A 24,917-nucleotide genomic window follows, 5' to 3' on the forward strand; every position below is an offset into this window, starting at 1 on the left:
CCGAATTCGATATCAAAAAAGTCTTCCGTTCACACAGATACGGCTCAATAAGCGTGTCCCTTCACACGAGACCGCTCGACCCGCTGGAGACGCTGTAGTACACATGCCGGGCCTGTAAGTGGTGCTGTACTTCCGCCACAAAATACAAAATGATCGTATAGGACGTAGACACGGAGCCGTTTGCCCCCCAGAGCGTTCCGTCCGCAGATCTATCCACCTTGGGACCCATTATCGTTTTAGGGTTCTGTTTCCGCGGTTCCGTTACGGCCTCGTGTGAACGAACGGGCTATACGAAAGAGAAAAGTAGCGGATACAACCCGTTTTGTTCCTGTGTAAACAGCACCTAAGGCTGGACCCAATCCAAAGTTCCCAGGCATCGAAATCAAATCATTTTTCAATTTGTCCCCTACTCCTTAAAAGAGGAGAGCTGATGTCATATAGAATATAATTCCTTTATTGTCATCACATCAGGTACAACGAAATTTAAAAAAGCAATCCTCGCAGTGCATTTCCACATAAAACGAAAAAAAAAAATCTATATAAACATAAACACACATAAACATATGCTCACACATCCATACCAACATGCATACATGCCCGCACATAATTTAAATACAGTTTACAATATAAAAAAACACAGGGATGATATTTGGCATCTCTGATGTCGATCAGTTAATAAATTAATAAAACTATTAAAAAGTAGGGCAGTTGCAAATTGTTACTGTGTGTGTGCTAGTTCAGTGTTTGACGGTGTTAAGTTCTCGTATGGCTCTGGGGTAGAAACTTTTTATCAGTCGGTTTGTCCTTGATTGAATTGACCTGTAGCGTCTACTGGAGGGCAGAAGAGCAAACAGGAAGTGTCCAGGGTGTGAAGAGTCTGCAATTATTTTGCCTGCTCTGTTGAGGCAACGTTGGCTGAAGAGTTCCTCCAGAGAAGGCAGTGAGCAGCCGATCACACCATAGAATTGTGGTTAATATTTATGCTACAGAAAGTGATAATAAGTCATAAAAGTATTCCTTACTATCTAATTGGCACTTACATGGTTAACATCTGAAACATCTGGACCCTGCTCATGGTCACATGACTTTGGGTGATATTGCCTTTGCGGAACTTAGTTTCTGTTTTACAGAAAGGAGATTCACTTGGAAAACCTTGAAGTGAAACATGCTGAAGCCCTTTCTACTCACCCTCAGCCTGTTACCATGGATCCCAGGTAATAACTGAGCTCATATGCTTGAAGAAAATTGCTTTTTTTTGCAGATTATGATGAAAAATAGTTCTTAGGATGTTATATATTCCATGGCTTCAACAGTGTGCTTCAGGCAAATGCACATAGGCAATATGCTGCAATGAGAACTATTGCTTCACTTCCCTTTACTATTTTATTACTTTTTTGTGTTAATCATTTGCTGAATACAAACTATAAAGGCTGGTAATGCTATTTTCCGTGGCAGCCAGAGAACGCTTTAGTGTTTTGTTTTTTAAATCTTCTAAGCTTCTGTTCTGCATGCCCCTTAGCAAAGAGTATGTTTGATGTTTATTTTGTCAAGGCTCCAAATGCCTGTTATATTCGTCCCCCGGCTCTCTATTATAGAGGGGATAATCTCATTTTAAAATATGGAAGAGGAAGTAGAAAAGTGTTTTGTTAGAATGGAAAACAAAACCATGAATGTGGTACAAGTATTGCTCAAGGCCACTTTTACCCGGCCGTTCCTCAAAACGATTAGAAACCTTTGAGACATGACTGACACTCCAAAATAGAGCTCCACATTAAATAATCTACACTTTCCATCAGTTTTCCTCTGCGGGACAACCACCGAAGAAGAGCTCTCAGTCATGGAGGGTGAAAGCCTCACCGTCCCGTGTCACTATGAGCCCCAGTATGCCAGCTATATAAAGTACTGGTGCCGGGGAAAGATGAGGGAGTTCTGCTCCAGCCTAGCTCGGACCGATGAGTCCCATTCTGTCAATCCGTCTGAGAAGAAAGTGAGACTCTTTGACGACCCGGTGCAGCAGGTGTTCACTGTTGCCATGAGCAACCTGAGGGAGGAGGACTCTGGGTGGTACATTTGTGGCGTGGAAATTGGTGGCCTGTGGAGCGCTGATGTTGTCACTTACAAAAACATCAAGGTCATTCATGGTGAGTAATGGATGGATTTTAAATGTGATCTATCCCCATTCAAAAATGATTTTCACATATGATAATAATGTGTACTTATCATGTGTTATATCTGAACATACAGTAGCACTGCATAATTATAGCTGTAAGCACCAATACATAATTGTAATGCTTTTTATAACAATATTAATACTTTTAATCACTGACACTGTTTTTCCTTGTTTTTGCAAGGATCATAATGTATTATAATTCCCTTATGATACATTCTTATCACTGTTTTAATGCATTATTATTCAAGAATTTCCTTACTTAAAGGTGGGGTACGTTTGAGAAACCGGCTCGAGATACACTTTTCGCTATATTCCATGGAATGCTCTTCACATCCCGATAGCAATGAATATCTTAAGTGCTTTGACAAAAATCCATAAAAAAATGTCATCTGTGGAAGCCGTAGTACTGTAAAAAGCACGACCAATCATTTTAGCCGGCTCGGCTAAAATAACTGGATGGCCTACCTGCCTGTCAGCCTTCCATCTGTGCACAAACATGTGCATGTTCGTGTGTGTTGGAGGAGGCGCTTTGTAAGGAAGTGGCAAATTTGTTCCGGCTGTGTATTTTCAAATTCTAGCGCACTCAAGCTGGTTTCTCCAAAATTACCTACCCACCTTTAAGTACAAAGCATCAAATGACCATGTTGAGCAATTCATAACCACATATTAATCCATTATAACGCGAATGATAATGCAATAAAGCAATGTGAAATGTATGTTGGTAAATGTACAGTGCTGTAAACAGATTATAATGCATTATAAATAAATGTATAATACAAAGTATAGACATACAAAGTGTTACTGAAAACAAAATCATTTCAAATGCTTAGATTACATATATGAATACAAAGTATTTATATGAATATATATATATATATATATATATATATAAGTTTGTATTATATGAAAGGTGGCCTATTATGCAAAATCCACTTTTAAGATTCTCTCTCTTTTTGTCCTGAACCATCTACATAAAAACCTGTCTGAGTTATCAGATTTTGGCCACGGTGTGATTTCATACATTTTTTTTGGAGCATCCCTTAACAAAGTCGTAAATCAGTGTAGCGCCAGATGGGAATAGACAGCAGCCGGACCTGCGCATGCAAGTTTTCTCGTTAGGATAGTCGGATGTTTCTCTTTGCCCTCCAGAGGGTGAACAAATAAGTGTGAATGCCTACTTTTCTGTGGGTAAACAAATTAATCAAGTCTAGGCACACACTATTAAGCCGTATTTTCCCCAACACCAACCAGCAAAGGTAACACCTTATCACCTAAATCTCCTCCTAGAGCACCATTATGTTTTTTTAAATATCTCGCAGAGGGGCGTGGCCACCAGCAGCTCATTTGCATTTAAAGCTGCAGACACAGAATCAGCCCTTTTGAAACAGGGCTGAAACAGAGGGGTTTATGGGATGTTACAATGCATGATCTGTTTGGTATTTTGAGCCAGACACTTCAGAGAAATGTTTTTTATGTATCTGAGACCCATAATATATTGTTGAAAGATAGTTTAATAGGGTACCTTTAAGGCATGTCAATGGAACTTAATTATACCACTCAATGGAACTTAATTATACCTGTGTAAACAGGTGTACAATCACATTCATCCTTGAACATATAATAACAATCTAGACCAGGGGTTCCCAACCTTTTTTCCCAAGAGCCCCCCAGTTGCGCCCCCCCCCCCCCCACACACACACACACAAGGGGGGGGGGGGGGGGGGCGCAACAGCGGTAATTAAAGTTTATGAGTCTCAAAAATGCTACAACTACTGTCACAAACTGGATGAATGTGAAGTATTTTGTTAAAGGAGGATGAAAGCGTAATTAAGGAGCACTATTGGAGTGACTTTGATGGTTATTGGACTCAGGATTAATTCATTTGGATTCCCGCTGTATGAAGAAATTAAAAAAAGCACTGAATGGTTTAGGCCCAAAATACATTACTGACCTCCTGCTAAATTATGAACCATCCAGATCTCTCAGGTCTTCAGGGACTGGTCAGCTTTCTGTCCCCAGAGTCAGAACTAAACATGGAGAAGCAGCGTTCAGTTATTATGCCCAAAATATCTGGAACAAACTCCCAGAAACCTGCAGGTCCGCTGCAACTCTGACTACTTTTAAATCCAGGCTGAAGACTTTTCTTTTTGTCGCTGCTTTTAATTGAACTATTCATATCTTAAACTGCACTGTAACTTTTATCCATGTATTTTTTCTTTTAATGTTTATTTTATTAGCTTTTCTTTTTTAATGCTTAATGTCTTTAATTTTTGTAAAGCACTTTGAATTGCCTTGTGTTGAAAAGTGCTATATAAATAAACTTGGCTTGCCTTGCCTTGCCTTGCCTTGCCTTGGCTTGCCTTGCCTTGCCTTGCCTTGCCTTGCCTTGCCTTGCCTTGCCTTGCCTTGCCTTGCCTTGCCTTGCCTTGCCTTGCCTTGCCTTGCCTTGCCTTGCCTTGCCTTGCCTTGCCTTGCCTTGCCTTGCCTTGCCTTAAAGGGGCCCTATTGTGCTTTTTCTGGTTTCCCCTTTCCTGTAGTGTGTTATGTCAATGGTCTGCAAAGGCTAAAATCCCAAGGTTTCCTCCAGAGGGAGTTTCTGTCTCGCACACTCACCACCTGCCTGAGACGCCTCCATTGAGCTAATTTCTTTACTTCCGTTACATAGTGACATCACTGTAACACTCGCGCTTCTATTGGCTAGTGCTCCAACACTACATGAAAAGGCCGTGACATCTCTGAGCAGTTGACCAATCACAACAGAGCTGGCCAGCTAACCAATCAGAGCAGACTGGACTCTGGTTTTAGACAGAGGGTGAAAAGAGGTGCTGCAGCACAGGTAGTATGAGAAAAATAAAGACCTTTTTGAACATTAGAGACATGTCACAGTAGAGACACAAAATACAATTATGAAAGCTGAAAATGAGCATAATAGGGCCCCTTTAATATCTGTAAGTTGTGGGTCGGTTGCCAAGTCCCTTAAGACAATGATAATGATTTTTGTTTTAGACACGTTCATCAAGTTTATTCCTTTCCTGCAGGTATGACAGTGGAGAACAGCCGCCTGAGTGGGGAAGAAGGGAGTAGTGTCACAGTTGAATGCCAATACAGCGAGAGATACAGGTATTTTATGCAACATACATCAATTTACAATTGTGTCAGCTGTATTACCATCAGACCATGTAGATTCCTCACTTTTAAGTCGACATTTTCTAGAGCATCAGCAAAAGTTAGGAAAGATTGTTATTTGTTCAATATATTTTTATATACTTTTTATTATTGATATAGTTTGTCTATACATGTTAAAAACACAAACCTCTTGTTTTTACATAAAGTTTAAAAAAAAGGGGTAAAGTGTGTATGTAAAGTTAGAATAATGCTGATTGAAATAGTAATGGCAGAAACACAGAGGGATATTATATATATAAATTATAAACACACATAAATACATACACACATACTCATATTACATATTCACACCTAAAGATAAGTTCATACATGTGCATACATACAGTAGTAAAATAATTAAAAACAACCAGTATCAAGTAAAGGAAAAGAAAAAAAACGATTACTATTTTGGCCCTACTTCAATTTGTTCAATATCTCTGCCATTCTTTGCTAAACTGTGATGGACACTCGCTGACTTCCCTGTGAATGTTTGCCCACAGAGAGAGTGAGAAGAAGTGTGTCGAGTGGAGACTGGAGCTCCTGTCTGTTGCGGGATCTGAAGAGGAGCAACGACTCTTCATTGTACATCAAAGATGACAGATCTGGGTCCGTTCAAACCATAGACCTTTAAGAAGCTTCAGATGAGGGATACAGGCTGGTACTGGTGCTCTGCGGGACTTTCAAAAGATGCCTGTGCATGTGCAGGTCAAACCACGACCCATGACTAGTAGGTGACCAAATACAAATGAATATATCAAGTTAAACTTTATATGAACACAGAATAGAATTTTAAATTCTTCTTCTCGCCTACAAAGCCCTTAATGGGGCAGGCGCCCATCTTACCTTAAAGAAGTCATTATACCCTACTGTCCTATTAGGACATTGCGTTCCAAGACTGCAGGGTTGTTGGTTGTTCCTAGAGTCTCTAAAAGTACAATGGGAGCCAGAGCCTTTTCTTATCAAGCTCCACATTTGTGTAATCAGCTTCCAGTTTGTGTTCGGGCGGCAGACACCCTATCCGTTTTTAAGAGTGCGCTTAAGACCTTCCTTTTTGATAAAGCTTATAGTTGATAAGAAAATCTAATGAGAGTGCATTGACGTAGACATGTTGTGCCTCTTCACCTATACATTTGAGTTCTTACTCTTTTCCCTTACTGATGGTATAGATGTAATTTGGTTGTGTGTGTAGACGGTGGAAGCAGGGAGAGGCATACACATGCCTTGATCCCTGCCGAGTCGACGCACAACTGTTTGATTGGTGTCAGTGCCAAAAAGACTTTTTAGGACCAATGCGCTCATGGTATAGATGTGCGCATACATCTTAGTTTCCTACTCTTTTCCCTCAACCTATCCTAAGGGAGTGCATGTACGTACGTAGACACGTTGTGCCTCTCCACCTCTGTTCCTTACTTGTTACTGCTACCTCTTCCCATCAACCTATCCTAAGGGAAGTCCATGTACTTAGACACGTTAGTTTTGCTGCTATAGGCTTAGACTGTCGGGGGACACCTTACTTCTTCCTTCTCTCTGTCAGTACCTGTGTACTCTCATGTTCCGAATAACCCAGCTTCCCCCCAAATTTATTTTTGGTGTCTATCTACGCCGGGATCCTGAGTCGTGGCTGATCCTGTTGCTGTGGTCCTGAGTCCTGGATCCTGAGTCCTGATCCTGAGTCGTGGCTGTGCCAGTTGCTGGTCCTGGATCCTGAGTCCTGGATTCTGAGTCCTGGATCCAGAGTCCTGGATCCTGAGTCCTGGATCCTGAGTCCTGCATCCTGAGTCCTGGACTTCGAGTCGTGGCTGAACCTGTCACTGTGGTCCTGCCATGACTCTCATCATACTACTTCTCTGATGGCTCCCACAGGATTGTTGACATCCTCGTGGATTCATCTTCTTATTACAGACACATGCATTTCCAAACATTTGATCTACCTATGTTGTAAATGTATTATCTCTTCAATTTACACACGGCATCCATTGCACGTCTGTCTGTCCTGGGAGAGGGATCCCTCCTCTGTTGCTCTCCCCTGAGGTTTCTCCCATGTTCCCTTTAAACTGTGGGTTTTCTCCGGAAGTTTTTTCCTTGTACGATGTGAGGGTCTAAGGACAGAGGGTGTCGTATTGTCATACTGATATTCTGTACAAACTGTGAAGTCCACTGAGACAAATGTAACATTTTTAATATTGGGCTATATAAATAAACATTGATTGATTGATTGATGAAGGAATGTCTGTAATTCATTATACACTTCCAATGTATTATTATCTGCGTAAAGAACGGTGTAATTATGAGTACTTTATATCAATAATCATTAGATATTTTTTCAAAAGGACATAAAGATCAAGTATCATAATGCTTTATAACTGCAGTTGATTCACTGACCCTTATAATGTGCCAGAATCATAGTGTATTCTTCTCTAATATTTGTAATACATTATAATCATTTTAATGATGACATGGATTGATTTAGTAAGTAGTAGTAGTTACTAAATCAACTTTTTGTTGTGTTGTTCTGGCGTAGATTACACTTTACTCATAACACATTATTTCAGGAATTATAATGCATTGCAAAAGAGATGTATGACAAAAATTGGAATTGTACACTATAATCCTTGGGAAAAAAGGCAGTGAGAAACCAGCATTAATGTATTCAGTATTAAGTGTCAAAATCTTGCAATCAATGGGAATCTGTTGGCGAGTCATTTTGAGAAACCAAAACAATGTGCTGAAAGACACTAAATGTATGAAGAGAACCCAAATAGTTGGTTAATAATTATCTGTGAGTGTTCCACTGTGAGAAACCACGTTCACATGTGTACTTGTACCTCATGTCAAATGTATAATACACTGTTTTGCCCATAAAGTTGGACACTTTAGTTTTCAGGCACCATTCCTCTTTTTATTCCTATTTACACACACAATTTATGGCCAGAGTGTATGTAACATTTAAGCTTTAATATGTCTAAAAACATCTCAACCTATAACATATATATAATTGTTAGGTTGTGTACTAACAATATCCCCAATGTTTCCCAATCGCTTTCAAACTTAGAGAAGTCTGTCATTTTATTCAAGGTTATGGTCCGTCTAATTTTCTCGCCTTTAATATCGACGTATCCCATTGTACATGGTAAGCGTTGTGGTTGTCTGCCAGAAGTGATCATACCTTTCTCTGTGGGTTACTCAGCTGCTAAGCCATGAACCCCACCAAGCCAACCTAAATCTGACAAGATCAGATTTCAGCCTGCGATTTCATTCGGGGAGACTTCTATTACATCTTGAGCCTAGTCTGTGGATATCACAGAAATCAGTGTACTGTGGCGAGTTGTTGTTTAGATCTGACTTGCCAATTGAAACACCAAATTGTTATAAAAATAGTATTTAAACTAGGCATAATAGGTTTGAAAATAATCACAATAATGTAACTATGCTGCCTTTTTCCCCACGTCATATTGCGGCTGCTGATATAAACGCAGCCTTGAGCAGCTTTGAAGATCAATATGTGTTTTGTGACAGATTGCAGGGGCTCATGGGTATCCAGCTGCACAAGGTATCGATTATCACGAGTCACTTATCAAGAATATTGATCTTAAGAACTCTGTGGATGCTGCTACCAAACACGCTTTTTTCTTATGATAGTACATACTGTTTCAGCTGTACCATCTCTTTCTTTAGCAGCAGTGTCTGTGACATCCCAACCTCAGACTGTTTGCAAATCCTCTTCCCCCCCAAACCCATCACTAAGGAGTCATGGAGCGGTCACAAGTAAGAGTGAAGCACTACAGTCAATGAGAAATCTGTCATCATATTGGACCTCATGTTAATACATGTTGTATGTTGTAATTCAGGCCTGGGCTACTATCAAAGCTGCTCTGATAACTGTGTGTTTGTGTCTTAGTTTTAGTCACGTCTTGGGGTCCTTGCTGGTGTGTGGTTCTGTAATCCTTGTGGGTTTGGCCATAGTGGCGAGGAAGTGGTGGAAACGGCACAGTAAGGAAACTTCTTATTTCTTTGAACATTACATTTTAACAGTATCAAGCCACGTGGCTTAAATACCCTGAATATCCATTTCTAGAGGACCCTGTGCTGAGACAACTTAATGGGATGAACGCAAGGCGAAATGTAAGCCCCCCGTTATAATATCTGTCACTATTTTATTGCACAAAATATAAGCCACCATTATCAAGGATATGCTTTAGCGATTATTGTTTAATGTATCTTTCTGTCTCCCACAGGAGTACAGCGATGTGAGTTGTGACCTGCAGAATGCTACTGTCGTTTTCCTTAACAAGGATTCCCAGGACGTACATATGTGCTGAGCTTTGTCAGTGCAATGTTGTATTACTGCTCTTTGGGCTGAATGTATTTTCGTGCTACTTCACTGCACACAGCAGATACTTTACTTTGAATGTCTTCTAAACATGCCAGCACATTTAAAGGCGCTTATTAATATTTTTGGTCAGATGTACCACTAACAAACCTGGGGTCATGTTATATGTTTTATCGTATTTTTTTATGGAATGTGGGGAACTTTCGCAAACTGGTTGGTTACATTCTAAAGTTTAACACATTTCAGTTGATTAGGAAGTTTTTGTTATTATTTTCATAAATACAATTAAATCAATAAATACATATTTGATTGTTTATTTTTTTGGATTGCTCGAATGCATTATTTTACATATCATTTTCCTTTTTTTAAGTTTTGTGGAAAGACATAGAGACAGTGTTAAACCTGCAATAATTGATATTCGGACACACACGTTACTCTGAATTCATCTATAGATTTAAAGCTGGCATATTTAAACATTTCAGGGGAAAATACTGACTTAACGTAAGTAACTATCTGGGGAAGTTGTGAGGGTGATGTGTTTTTTTTTTGTTTTATCCTTTTCACCTGCAATGCCCTTGGTAAATGCATGCAAATTAGCGCATTTTAATTAGGCCTAGTTAACGCAATTTGCATATCAATGTGGCGATTGTGATGACGTAATTAGATACACATTTTACTGTATTCATCTGTAGTGTCCCTTACACTAAGTACAGTAGCCTGTATGCCCATGATAAATTGCCTTAGCTAAACCTTGAGCTAATGTATCCAGTAGCTAGTAGCCTACCTTAGTTAGGCCTACTTGTTTTTGTCTTTTGGCCAATTAGCTGTAAACTCGAGGCACTGGCAGCTTATGCTGCAGCCACACGGAGACAAAACGGGTCGTATCCACTACAGTTCTCCATCTTATAGACAGTTTCGGTCACACAAGGCCGACAGGGAAACGCAGATAACGATAATGGGTCCCAAGGTGGTATGGGATATGATAATTTCCTGATAACGATGACGCAATAGCCCCGCCTCTCCCCACCTCTGCTGCTCACTCCTGTAGCATGGTCAGTAGCTACTGTCAGTAGCTACAGCTACTGCTACTGACCATGCTACAGATGTTAGTGCCACATCTACAGCTCCTCTACCACAACCATCAGCAACAAGTGGACATGGAGAACTACATGAACTACATGTTGCTAAATCTACCTCGGAGAATAAACAGAAGGGCAACCAGGCAACCATGGCAACCGTGCTCGGGGGTCCTCTTCGCTGCTTTTGTTGTATTTTGTGGCGGAAGTACAGCGCCACTTACAGGCCCGGCATATGTACTACAGCGTCTCCAGCGGGTCGAGCGGTTTCGTGTGAAGCGACACGTTTATTAAGCCGTATCCGTGTGAACGGAATACTTTTTGGATATCGAATTCGGTTAGTTTGTGTTTCGTTTGCGTTCCCGTGTAAATGGGGCCTGAGAGAATCAGGTGAGCTAGTCTAAGTTATCTCAGTGGGTCTGAAACGGTTTGGTCACGAATTATGTAAAAGATTATTTCCGAGGCACACCTTCATATGATCAATATAGTTATTAAAAAAATAAGACAATAAATGAAAAACAGTTATGAAATACTATATGACAGTAAAACAAGAATACCGTTTAAAAGGGGAGTGATTTGTAAAATATCCATAAAGAAAAAGAAAATCTGTTTACTGTTGTGTTTCATATGGGTGTTGAGAGATGTATAGATCTCTTCATGTTGCTCTCAAAGTGCACCAGATTGATGCTTTTAACTTCAATATTAAAAAAAAAAAAAAATCTTCCCTGGGGAGCATGCTCCCGGACCCCCCTAGAGAATGTTAGGTCCACCCACTTTACCTCTGCTTACAACTATATGCGGCGAGCTGATTATCGAGCCTTCATTGTAACAGTCGCGGGTGTACTGTGTGCATGGGGAGTGTTGCAGTAAAAAGTTCCACTGTAGCCCGGTACCTTAATGGGAAACCCTACATGTTTGAGCACCCTCTATGAAACGTCAAGCTACCCCACAGCACCCCCAAAAGAAAATCTCTGGCGCCACCACTGTGGGCTAAGCCCCGAATGTTTCCAGGTCCAGGAAATGCCCCTGGTAGAGACTAGAGAGCATCGGAACTTCACAGTCTAATGTCCCGACCTGATCTTTTTATTTTGTATTCAATCAATATATTTTTATAGGGAAACTGTGCGCAAACAGCAGTAGATATATATTCATTTAATTAAAAAAGAAAAAAGGGCACTTTCTCTGGAGGAAGAAAAAGAGCATGGGCTCAAGCCCACTTTGATGTCTATGTGTGCATGTGCCTGAGTTGGGCTATAGACAACTTAGGCCCATGTTAGTTTTATTATTAATCAAATCAGATTGACCAGAGTTTTCCACATAACTATGTATTGTATTTGAGTCAGGGCACAGTAAAAACAATATTCTTCAGGTCTAATGATGACACTGGTCATGCACACTAACTGCCCCTGGTTTTAAAACAAATTGAGTCCTGCTATGAATTGGTGTAAGTTCCAAACCGCTGTTTGTTGCACAGAAAACAGTCCAACATGGATGAATAATGTGCTGAAATGGTTCATCCTGTCCGCACAGAAACCACATGGGAATGACAGTAGATTTTCAGCAATTGTTGGTAACTTAGTAGAACTTGAAAGAAGCTTTTATATCTTTCATTGTACATAATTACATTAAATGATTATATTCTATTCTATTCTAGACTGCAGTGTTTACTTCATGAAAAGATATTGAAATGGCTAATTAACGGATTTCAATTCAGGCATTTATACCCGTTCCCTTTGACAGAAAACTTGTGTTAGCAAATTCAAACCAAAAGAAAATGTTTTGAAAGTTGCTTGTTATGAACTGAGCAAATGAATACAGAAACCATATGAAGTAGTTCACAAATTAACTCTGAAAGAGAACAGCCCTACATTTCATGCTTGAACTATTTGTTCTCATACTGAACCTCAAACGACGTGTTTGAATTCTAAATTGAACAATTTAATGAGACGACCAAAACTGCTGTGGAACACACCAGAGCTTGGAAGTCTTGGTAACAACTTTGTCTTGCCTTCATTTGACGAAAGGACCATTCTGTTTCTAGTGATAAAGCCAAATGAAATTATATTCAGGGTTCCTTTGTGTTGTCATGTTAGGATGTTTGAACCCATGTCCGACCTATTTCTTGCTTTTCAATACATTTAGTCATTTAGGTCAGAACTGTCGCAAGAAATGTAGAGATAACCAGCTTGTATTTGATGTTGGACATGGATCTACAGGAACGTAATAGTTTGAACTCTTTTCAAAGTCATGTGTACATTTATCAATAAGTACATTCCGCACAAACTTCCATTATATATTTCAGAGAGCAAAACACAATCTGCTGCATCATGTCAAAGTCATGCTATGTAAATAAGGGTTAGGGTAGTTTTCTTTCAGTTCATATGTATGTCATAACATTTAAGGCTTTAATTGCTATTTACATTGTGAACTAAACATGGTGCAGTTAGCTGCTTTCCCTCCTTAATGTAATACTTAATTTAATACTCACTTACTCATTTACCAAGGAGTTTGTCATAGTTTGAAGATTTGCAGTACTACATGTAGTACATAATAAGAACCGTTAATACAAATTACATAAAAAGATACACTTCTTTAGGGAGTCTCCTTAAACAAAAAACTGTCTGTGTTTGGTGCCCCATGATTTGGTTGTTGCTTTATGAATTACACAACACCTCTGTTTTATTCTATTATGTTCTATATTTATTATTTTCTCCTCCATTTTATTGTGTTAATTTATTTTATTCTACTCTATTGTTCTAAATATTCTTATGTTCTGTTCAATTAGGTTCTAATCTATAATGTTCCATTATTTTATATGCCATTGTATTCTGTTATAGTATATGTGCTGTCCTTTTATTTTCCCTCTTTTGTGAAAAGAGAATATTCTCTATTAAATACTATTCAGCTCCGTTCTATTCCATTCAAACTGTTCTATTGTATCTTCTGTAGTTGAGTTTCACTGCTGTGATGTGACTGTGACTATGTTACAGTGACTCATTAATCTAAATGCGTTTCAAGTGGAATCAGTTCTGCCACTAGATGGAGGTCAACCCTGTATGAAATATGTTCCTCCTGTTATATATTGCTGTGTGTGTGCGTGTGTGTTTGTGTGTGTCCATGAAAAAAAGGTTCCTTTTTCTAAACCAAAGACCACAGACATTCTGTAAAACAAGTGATGAAAAGCCAGAGGCAATTTGTTGCCACCACAGTGCACCACAAAGAAAAATACAGGTTTGTAACATCTTGACATTCATGCATTTTCCATTCAATATGAAAACATTAAAATTCGTGCTCATACATTAGGAATTACATTTCTGTATACGTTACCTTGAGTCGTGCCATTTCTGTGCATCAACAATCAATACATTTGTTCAATCATTGTGCATGGCTGCAGCAGATAATGCATCAGTGGGAAACGCAGAGCGCCAGCAGCATAAGCGACTTTTCTACCCATTCTGACAAGCGGTATGAAGGCCAGGCATTTCACAAGCATGCCATGTCCTAATTAAATCCTGCGCTATTCTTGTTCATCCAGACCAAAGGGGACAGAAGGATTAATTAGGATAAAATTAGTTAATTCATATTCATTACTATAAGCTACCTGGAAGCTTGAGATGCTTTGAATAAAGGGCTGTTTTTGAGACAATGGTGGTTGTCCATACGCAAATGTAAAATTTCATTCACACACATTCATTATAAGCATGTTGTAAAGCATGATTTCATCATATTCTTATTACATATTGGTTCAGTTACTTGTTCAAAGGACCACCATAAGCTGCATGAGGAAAGAGGCAAAATCCCTCTAGTGTTTCTATTTTAATGGAAGATTAAAGAAAAATGAAATGAAATGGACCCTTTTAAAAAATGTGATCCATTGTGGCTTACCAGAGTGCCTCTTACCGGCTGAGCGAGCATGACACGTCTTGGAATGAAGTACGAAGGCTGGCCTCCTGCGTAGTACTAGACCTTGTATTACACCTACTGTATAGGTAATACTTCCTGCACCCCTGAACACCTATTATTTCATTTTCTCTTTCAACAGGGAAATAGTTGCCACATTATTAATTGAAAACAACAGCTTCTGAAATTAATGAATGAATTAGGTTAGGATTAATATTTCCATAGATACATATTTGTTGTTGTTTCAGAGGCAAAGCTATGGGTTAAAGATGTTGCAGTTTAATGTGGGGTTTTGTAAGGAAGACAAATGTTTGTTTTTCCTTTTACTAAGCACACATTGCTGAAACAGTTTAGTCGTTTGGCTTGGCAAACCTAGAGAGATCAGAAATTAAGGAGGACCAATTGATCCCTGAAGAACACCATAATTTGGCTTGCACATGCTGACAGAATACCAATACAGAAGCAACTGCCCGCTCCCTAAGTCTGTGGCCCCAGCCACACAGTGACGAAACGGGTCGTATCCGCTACAGTTCTCTATCATATAGATGGTTCGACCACACGAGGTCGACCAGGAAACGTGGATAACGATAACGGCCCCTACACACGGCGGTGTGCGTTGATGCTTCAACGCTTCCGCCCATTCACTTTGAATGGGGTGACGTCACGCTTTGCCGAACTGCATTGTCGGAGCAAAACGTAGCGTTGCTCGCTTCAAAAGTAGAGCAATGTTCTACTTTTGAAGCTTCGACAGAAGCGTCAGCCAATCGAATCATATGCCAGTACAAGCTCTAGCCAATCAAACCACTGCTTGTGTGTCCGGGGCAGGAGATTCAGGTGATTGGTTGTTGGTCGATTATTCGGGAAGTCTTCTTCGCTGCTTTTGGTGTATTTTGTGGCGGAAGTACAGCGCCACTTACAAGCCCGGCATATGTACTACAGCGTCTCCAGTGGGTCGAGCGGTCTCATGTGGAAGGACACGTTTCTGGTGCCTATTGCGTGTGGATGGAAGACTTTTTTGATATCGAATTCGGTTAGTTTTCGTTTCCGTGTGGCTCCAGCCTGTGTAATGACTGATAAACCATCAGAATAGAGCCGCTCAATGCCCGGAGCGTTCATGGCAAGCAAGTCAACGAGCCAATGATGTTTTTCTATTGTGTGACTCAGTCGGGAGAAGACGAGGCAACTTCTTGCAGGAAGGACCGATTTAGAAATCCTTCTATAATTCTAGAATAAGCAACATACTTGGTTGTTTATGACCCAATTTTGAACCGGCTACATGATTACATTTTAATCTGCATCATATCGCCTGAACCAAAATGAGTATTTCCAGTGAATGACACAGATAATCTCCTTTTGAGTACTACATATATGAGTTAATTACAGTCTGTGTTGTAGTCAGTGGTTGAATTGATAAGAAAAGATGAATTGGTCGTAAATGTTTCCAGACAAATTGGATTGGATTTAGTTGAAATCACATTCTGAGTAAAAAACAACTTCACAGTCTTGCATAAATGAAGTCCATTTGTCAAAGATCCAGGGAATTTTCGAAAATTATTCATTTTCATTTACAAAACAGATATCAATATGATAGTTTCAAATATTTGACAAGGTATTGCTGTTGTTAAAATGTCTTCAAAAATATTGACACAACACCTTATTAGGAAATATAGGCTTTAATACTGTCCAATCTTGACAATTTCTCATGCAGTATGGTCTAATGCTAAAACTGACAAGATGTCACAAAAGGGACAAACACAGCACTGTGTAGGCTACGGCGCTCCGTTGTGAATACAGGACAAATGTAGTTGCACAGCATGACTGTCTATTTGGCTATTTGTTAAAAACTGATTTTTCCAATTTGTACTTGCTAATTCTTGCATAGTCAATGTGCATAAGTCTGTTTACAGACCCGTGGAAGAAAAATGCTGCAATGATGTAACTAATGGAGACCCAAAAAAACGAAACTGTGTGAAAGTTCAACTCTGCACCTGATTCTGATTTAGTTCATTTGAGGAAACAACTTCATGGTGTGTTACAGTCCAGTTCTGACAGAGGAAGTTTTATAACCACACCAGCTTGTGCGACAAGATGCATTTCTTGATGTCTATTAACCTTGAAAGTTATCCAAGAGCATTTATTCTCTGTAAAGCAGCAAACAAATTACAAGGCCAGAAATTAAATTACTTCTATGTTTATTCATATCCATGAGACCACACTTATCTGGACAAAGCAAGATAAAGGTTAATGTCTTACATCACTTAGGCAATTTAACCACTGACTTATTGACAGAACAGTTGATCATAAATATTTTTCGAGGACACAAGACAGTGTTTTCCATCACCTTAACATTGTGTGTCAAAGACATCTGATTACTAACTAAGAGTCAAATGGTATAGCAAAGTATTCACCAAAATAAAAGGGATTGCATTACAGTGTGTTAAATTAATGCATTGTGTCAGTTTTTCTGACATTTAATTGAGGTGAAGCTGTATTTATTTAATGGTAGCTGCATATAAACGTTTTATTGAAACAGTCTAGGAACTTGCCAGAGAAAAAGAGATTGTGTTTTGACAATTTGCTGATGGGGCTAAGCCAGGGTTCAGCCTTTCAACAGTGGATTGAAGAGGATTGTGATTTTAAATGTCATTGCCAGGGCGAAGCAGCATTTCTGCAAAGGGGTTCCAAGTGGGTCAAGAAGCATTGTGTTCTCATCATCTGCAGAAATTGCATAGCAATAACAAAGGGCACTGAGCATAAGCAGAAAGCTATCTTGGATTTGACATCCACTATGTCTACTAACATCCTTAAGGTAATCAGAAAATAGCTCCTGAAATGTCTGGGCCTATTTCTCATTTTATGCAGACAAAATGGAACACTTTTCAAATGAGCTGCCACCACTTGCAATGTACTCTGATGAACGGTACACAACATTCTCCGATATTCAGAGACAGAATAAAACCGCAATTCAGGGATTAACATATATTTGCTTGACTGAGTACTGTCCTTGAATAACATTACTCCATTATCTGTGAAATGTTTATTAAACTTTAAAACATTGCGAGATTACTGTAACTTCCTGTTGTGACTCGACAGATATGTTAGGTTTAGTTATGTTTTTATTTTGAAAGTAATCTTTCCTGTCATTTCAGATCCCACAGTTCCTGCCTTTTGGCGCGTTCACACTGCGGTACTTTTTCCACAAAGGTTCATGCGAACTTAGTTCATGCGAACTTAGTTCATGCGAACTTAGTTCATGCTCGCGTTCACACCAAAAAGAGCCGGTACTAAAAGTAGTTCATGCGAACCTTTTAATCCCCTCGAAAGTCCCTGCTAGAAAGCAGGGACTTTCGAGCGGCTCTTTTTTGAGAAAAGAGCTATATTCCTGATTGGCTGGGCGAATTGCAAACCACGCCCCGTAAAACTCCCAAAAAGTTTTGTGAAGCCGCCATTTTATTATCCTCGGATTAGCATTAGCATTAGCCCAGCGCAGAAACGCAGAGAGACTAAATTATGGCAACACAAAATAAAACATGGGAGCGGTGGAGATTAGGAGGTGTCGGCGTTCTGGCGATTTACTCGGAAGGCTTCAGTAGAAGCTGCTGGGACTCCCAGCAGCTTCTACTGAAGCCAGTCCCCAACTCCGGGGACTTCCGGCCGGGGACTTTGGGCGGCAGTATACGCCGTGAAGTGGGTTGCGGCCTGCCAGTAAACCCAAAGCAGAAGAAGAATAAGTGACGTCAGCGGCTTCATTTGCCTAATCCTCCCCCAGGGACTTATTCTGATGTGAACGCGATCTGTACTTAGTTCATGCGAACTAAAGAGTTCGCATGAACTAAGTTCTCATGAACCTTTGTGGGAAAAGTACCGCAGTGTGAACGCGGCCTTTGTGTGTTTCCCGCCCGTAAGATTGCTTGGCCCTGCCCTGATTGTTTTCACCTGTGCCCATCCCCCTCATCTATATATAGCCCTGGTGTTTCTTTGTTCCTTTGTCAGTTCGTTATGTTTCATGTCGTGAGCACCCAGGCCTTTTGACTCCTGATACGTACCTTGTGTTTTAGACCTTTTGTCAAGTGAGTTTGTGTGTTGCTGTACAACTTTGTGTTGGCTTTTTATCTACTTTCTATTTTTTGTGAAAGTACGATTTAGTTTGTGATTAAAGAACATTCTTCTCCGAATCCTGCTTTTGGGTCCTGCGTCCTGTATCTCGGTTCATAACAGTACGAACTGACCAAAATATGGACCCAGTGGATTCAGAGACAGTGAAGATAGCTCTGCGAGCTCAAGGAACAAGACTACACCAGCATGAGGAGCAGCTGGGCGCAATCAACCTGGGGGTGAGGGAACTGACCGGCCGTCAGGAAAACTTTCAAGCCTCAGTCAATACTCGGGTGAATCACCTTGCCGAAGAGCTGCACCGTGTCCTCGCTCACCTGGAAGCTGGTTCATCCCCTCAGCACCCTGCTGTTGCTCACACACATATTGTTCCAGCTGACCATGTGCCACTCCATGCTCCACCGCCTCGTCTGGCATCTCCAGAGCGATTCTCCGGAGATTCCGGTGACTGCCGCCCTTTCATTGTTCATTGTAATCTCCATTATAAATATAACCCTGCTGCATTCCCTACTGATCACTCCAAAGTGGCCTTCATGGTGAGCCACTTAACGGGGAGAGCAGCGGCCTGGGCTACGTCCGAATGGTCGAGAGATTCATCTACCTGTAATTCTCTGGATGTATTTACAGACACTCTCACCAAGGTGTTTAATCACACGGCTCCTGGAAGGGAGGCAGCCAGAGCACTGATGCAGATTAAGCAGAGTCAGCGCAGAGTATCGGACTATGCCATTGAGTTCAGGACCCTTGCAGCAGATAGTGGCTGGAATTCTGCAGCACTGCTTGACGCCTTTTTGTCTGGTCTTTCGGATTCCATTAAAGACCAGTTAATACCTTTGGACCTCCCAGAAGACTTGGATTCTGTCATTGCACTGGCAGTTCGAATAGACAATAGACTGGCCGAAAGACAAAAAGAAAGGTTCAAGAGTGTGGCACGTCTGCCTCGACACCAAGGGGACACACCAAGCCATCGTCCCACCTGGAGACCTCCTACCGATACTCCTCCTGAGAGAAGAGTGCTCCCTAGTGTCTCAGAGGAGCCCATGCAGTTGGGTCGGGCCAGAGCTATTTAATAGAAGAGTTACGACACCGGAAGTCCAAAAACGGTTATCGTCACGTGGTTCATGTAGACGAGGGATCGTTCCCCGGAAGTTCATGGCGGGCAATGTGAATGCATTGATAACAGGAGATAGAACTACGATTTTTGGTAATTATTAGTGAATAAAGGTTTTGATTTGCAATATTTATACAACAAATCGATATGTGTATGTATTTACATCAATATGTTTTCAAAAATAAAATCGAATTTGCTAATATTAAGTGATAATATTAGGATTAGTGTGAACAACTAGTTTACATGTTACTAACAGTGCCTTGGTTAAAGAGCCTGTTGCTGTTTATTTATAGCTTTCAATCAATCAATCAATCAATCAATCAATCAATCAATCAATCAATCAATCAATCAATCAATCAATGTTTATTTATATAGCCCAATATCACAAATGTTACATTTGTCTCAGTGGTCTTCACAGTGTGTACAGAATATCAGTATGACAATACGACACCCTCTGTCCTTAGACCCTCACATCTTACAAGGAAAAACTTCCAAAGAAAACCCAGTTTAAAGGGAAAAATGGGAGAAACCTCAGGGAGAGCAACAGAGGAGGGATCCCTCTCCCAGGACGGACAGACGTGCAATAGATGCCGTGTGTAAATTGAAAAGATAATACATTTGCAACATAGGTAGTCCAGATGTTTGGAAATGCATGTGTGTATAATAGGAAGATGAATCCACGAGGATATCCATCCAGGACCTATGATCCAGGACCACAGCCACGACTCAAGATCCAGCGCTCGCGATCCAGGACACAGGACCGCAGGATCATCCATGACTCCGGATCCCAGCGTATATAGACACCAAAAAGAAAGACATTTGGGGAAGCTGGGTTAATCGGAACATGAGAGTACACGGGTATAGACAGAGAGAAGGAAGAGGTAAGATGTCCCCCGACAAACTAAGCCTATATCAGCAAAACTAGGGGCTGAATCTAATCAGCCCTAACTATAAGCTTTATCAAAAAGGAAGGTCTTAAGCGCACTCTTAAAAACGGATAGGGTGTCTGCCGCCCGAACACAAACTGGAAGCTGATTCCACAAATGTGGAGCTTGATAAGAAAAGGCTCTGGCTCCCATTGTACTTTTAGAGACTCTAGGAACAACCAACAACCCTGCATTCTTGGAACGCAATGCCCTAGTAGGACAGTAGGGTATAATGAGTTCTTTAAGGTAAGATGGCGCCTGCCCATTAAGGGCTTTGTAAGCGAGAAGAAGAATTTTAAATTCTATCCTGTGTTCTATAGGGAGCCAGTGTAAGGCAGCCAGAACAGGAGTAATGTGGTCTCTTTTCCTAACTCTGGTTAGAATTCTTTCAAACCAATATTATCTTCTTAAACTTGTATGGTAGTCAGGAGGATCACTTTCTAATGTTTATTGATACATTTAGAGGGAGGGGATCTAAAGTAATGCTTTAAAATTCAGATTGGATTCATTTCTACCATTTTCTTAAATTCATGGTAGTTTCAGTAATCCCCTGGTAATTGAGGACACAAGTTCTCTAAATGACTAATGTCGTCTTTATGGCTTTCAGAAAGGACAGGAGACCGACAGGATATGATGATGATGTTAAATGTGTTGCTTTAGGAACATCCATTGCAAATACATGGAATTCAATAAACATAGAAGAGCATATCATGCAGTTTCTCGGTGCCTTTTCCTCCGTGTTGTCCTGGTTTGCTGTGCTGCCTCCTAGTCGCCACCATGGTTTGCTGTGCTGCCTCCTAGTCGCCACCATGGTTTGATGTGCTGCCTGGGGATGCTCAAATCGCTCCGAGAAAGGAGTACGAATGTACGGCTTCCCCACTGACACAGAGCGGAGGAAAAAATGGCTGGCTCAAGTCAGCAGGAGCAATTTCACGACCAACAGCAACAAAATATGTGATTTATATACAAACACTGCATTTGCACTTTTTCACAAAACGAAAACCACACCATTGGGAGAGCTTAATGTTTTGTTTAATACAAAAAAACAGGGAAAGGCTTGAAAAACACTGAGAGTTGAGACTCAGGGTGCAGGGTGAGGGTCTCAGTGCAGGTATTCAGGCTCCATTGAACCCCTCTCTGGTTCTTGTGCTGAGAGAGGGAGCAACAGACAGGAGAAAGGGTTATACACACCTATATAGCACACCTATTGCCTTGGGGAGATAACGTGTTTACTTATATAAAACAGTAGTATTAAACGTACCTTGTGTTTTCACTCTCACTTAAGTCCCTCTCCCTTTGCCATCAATCCAGAATCAGCTGAGCTGCAACATTATACAGACAGGTAATAATCAACAGAATCACAAGGACACAATATGGCTCTGCTAAAAACACTCACTCTTACACGCACCAAAGTTATATTTATCTAATATTTAACTCCCTCCTCCCCCGCATACAATCCCGTTTAGAAGCCCCTCTTCTCTAATTCAACATGTTGGACGAAATGACATAGAGAGAACGGAATTTACAATTAAAAGGCTGTTCAACGTGTGTTGCTAACTTGCTTCGGTATGCTAGCTTAATCTGTTATCTGTAAACGTTCCCTAAATCTACTAATTTAGGGATAATCCACTGACATCCTTTAATACACATGTTCATTTGAATCAGATGTACTGATAATATCCGCAATATACATCTTTAAACTTCTTCTTACCTTTAAAAGTCCATCACGAGCGGTGTATTATGCTGCAACTCCACAGCTCTGCCAGCCTTGGCGCTAACTTCCGGGGAACGATTGAGAGGCTCCACGATCCGCCATTGCTGTAAAAAAGTGGTCCATTGGAGTGAACGGAGATGTCGTAACTCTTCTATTAAATGGCTCTGGGTCGGGCTAAGTTTACTCCGGAGGAACGTCTTTGGCGCATTCAGGAGGGCAGGTGTTTTTACTGTGGGGAGCAGGGGCACCTCCTGGCTTCATGTACAGCAAAAGATCGGGCTCATCAGGGACGAGGAGGACCCTGGTGAGCCGACTGTCATCTGGATTCCCTCCTCGTACCTTGACACAGGTACAAGTAAAAATAGACAGACATGTTTTAACTCAGGGGGTTCTCATAGACTTTGGTGCGGATGAAAGTTTAATGGATTGGGGGTTGGCCAAGAAGTGGAACTGTGGGGTAATTCCTTTGACGCAACCGTTAAAGGCCTCTGCTCTGGATGGTCGGTTATTGTTTACCGTTACCCACTGTACTATGCCCATTGAAGTAACCGTAAATGCAACACATACTGAACACATGACTTTCCATTTATTTGACTCTGCTCAGCATCCACTTATTCTTGGTTACCCATGGTTAGTCAAGCACAACCCACACATAGACTGGAGATCTGGGAGAGTTAAGGGATGGGGAGAGGACTGCAAGCATTTCTGTTTGAGAGACAATAAGACTGATGACAACACTCCCCATGCAAGAAGGATTGCATGTACAGAAATGACTGAGGCTATCCAAGTACATGAGCAAGATTTCCCTGACAAGTCCAAGGTGCCCAGTTGCTATTGGGACCTAAAGGAGGTTTTTAGTAAAGCCCGAGCCACTGCCCTGCCACCACATAGGCCTAATGACTGTGCAATAAACTTGGTACCTGGCTCCCCAATTCCAAAGGGTCGCCTCTACTCTCTTTCCGGACCCGAAAGGGAGGCCATGAACAATTATATTGAGACCTCCTTGCAGGCCGGACTCATTCGCCCTTCCTCGTCACCGGCGGGAGCGGGCTTCTTTTTCGTAGACAAAAATGATGGATCACTCCAGCCCTGTATAGACTACAGCCCTCTGAACGCAATCACCATCAAAAACAGGTACCCTCTCCCACTCATCTCCTCCGCCTTTGAACTTTTGCAAGACGCCAACATTTTCACCAAACTGGATTTAAGGAATGCTTATCATTTGGTGAGAATCAGGGAGGGGGACGAATGGAAGACTGGATTTAACACACCTAGTGGACACTATGAGTACCTAGTGATGCCTTTTGGCTTGACAAACGCACCGGCAGTATTTCAGGCCCTCATAAATGAGGTGTTGGGGGACTTCCTGAATAAGTTTGTATATCTTGATGACATTTTGATTTTTTTCTCCTGACAACATAACCCACCAGGAGCATGTCCGTCAAGTCCTTGACCTCCTGCTACAGAACCAACTTTATGTTAAAGCAGAGAAGTGCGAGTTCCATGTCCAAACCACATCGTTCCTGGGTTTCATCATTGCCCCCGGTCAACTAAAGATGGACCCTGCCAAGGTCAGTGCCGTGGCCGAGTGGCCAGTTCCTGTCAACAGGAAAAAACTACAGCAGTTTCTGGGGTTTGCAAATTTGTATAGACGTTTCATCAGAAATGTCAGTTCTATTGCTTCCCCGCTACATGTACTTACCTCTCCTCATGTCCCATTTGAATGCAACTCCAAAGCTGCTAACACTTTTCAAGCTCTAAAGGAGATGTTCACCTCTGCTCCCATCCTCACCATCCCAGATCCACTTCGAAAGTTCGTGGTAGAGGTGGATGCCTCTAACCTCGGTGTGGGGGCAGTTCTCTCTCAGCGGGCTGCAAAGGATAATAAGCTCCATCCCTGCGCTTTTCTCTCCCGTAAGTTGTCCTCAGCGGAAAGGAACTACGACGTGGGCAATCGTGAACTACTGGCAGTGAAACAAGCCTTGGAGTAGTGGAGACATTGGCTAGAGGGGGCCGCTCAGCTGTTCCTGGTATGGACAGACCATAAGAACCTTGAATACATGAAAAAGGCTAAGAGACTGAATTCACGCCAGGCTAGATGGACACTTTTTTTCAGTCGTTTTGATTTTTTCTTGTCATTTAGACCTGGCTCCCAGAACACCAAGCCAGATGCCTTGTCCCGTCTGTTTGACCCTGAGCCTGCTGCCAAGGAACCAGAACCCATCCTACCACTGAACCGTGTGGTAGGAGCGGTAACTTGGCAGATAGAAAAAGAGGTGCAGCAAGAAAATGTTGAGAGTCCAGCACCTAGTGAGTGTCCGCCTAATAGGCTGTTTGTTACAGTGCCCTTATGCTCCAAGATCATTCACTGGGCTCACACGTCCTTGCTCACTTGTCATCCTGGGATTAGAG

At 41.2% G+C, this 24,917-nt stretch overlaps 1 pseudogene; it reads left to right on the top strand.

The window, feature by feature from the left end:
• Positions 1-1,027: 1,027 nt before the first annotated feature.
• Positions 1,028-9,979, top strand: LOC117463039 (polymeric immunoglobulin receptor-like; annotated as a pseudogene).
• The last annotated feature ends 14,938 nt before the right edge of the window (positions 9,980-24,917 follow it).

The sequence above is a fragment of the Pseudochaenichthys georgianus genome, chromosome 17 (genome assembly GCF_902827115.2).
Source record: "Pseudochaenichthys georgianus chromosome 17, fPseGeo1.2, whole genome shotgun sequence".
Classification (NCBI taxonomy): Eukaryota; Metazoa; Chordata; class Actinopteri; order Perciformes; family Channichthyidae; genus Pseudochaenichthys; species Pseudochaenichthys georgianus.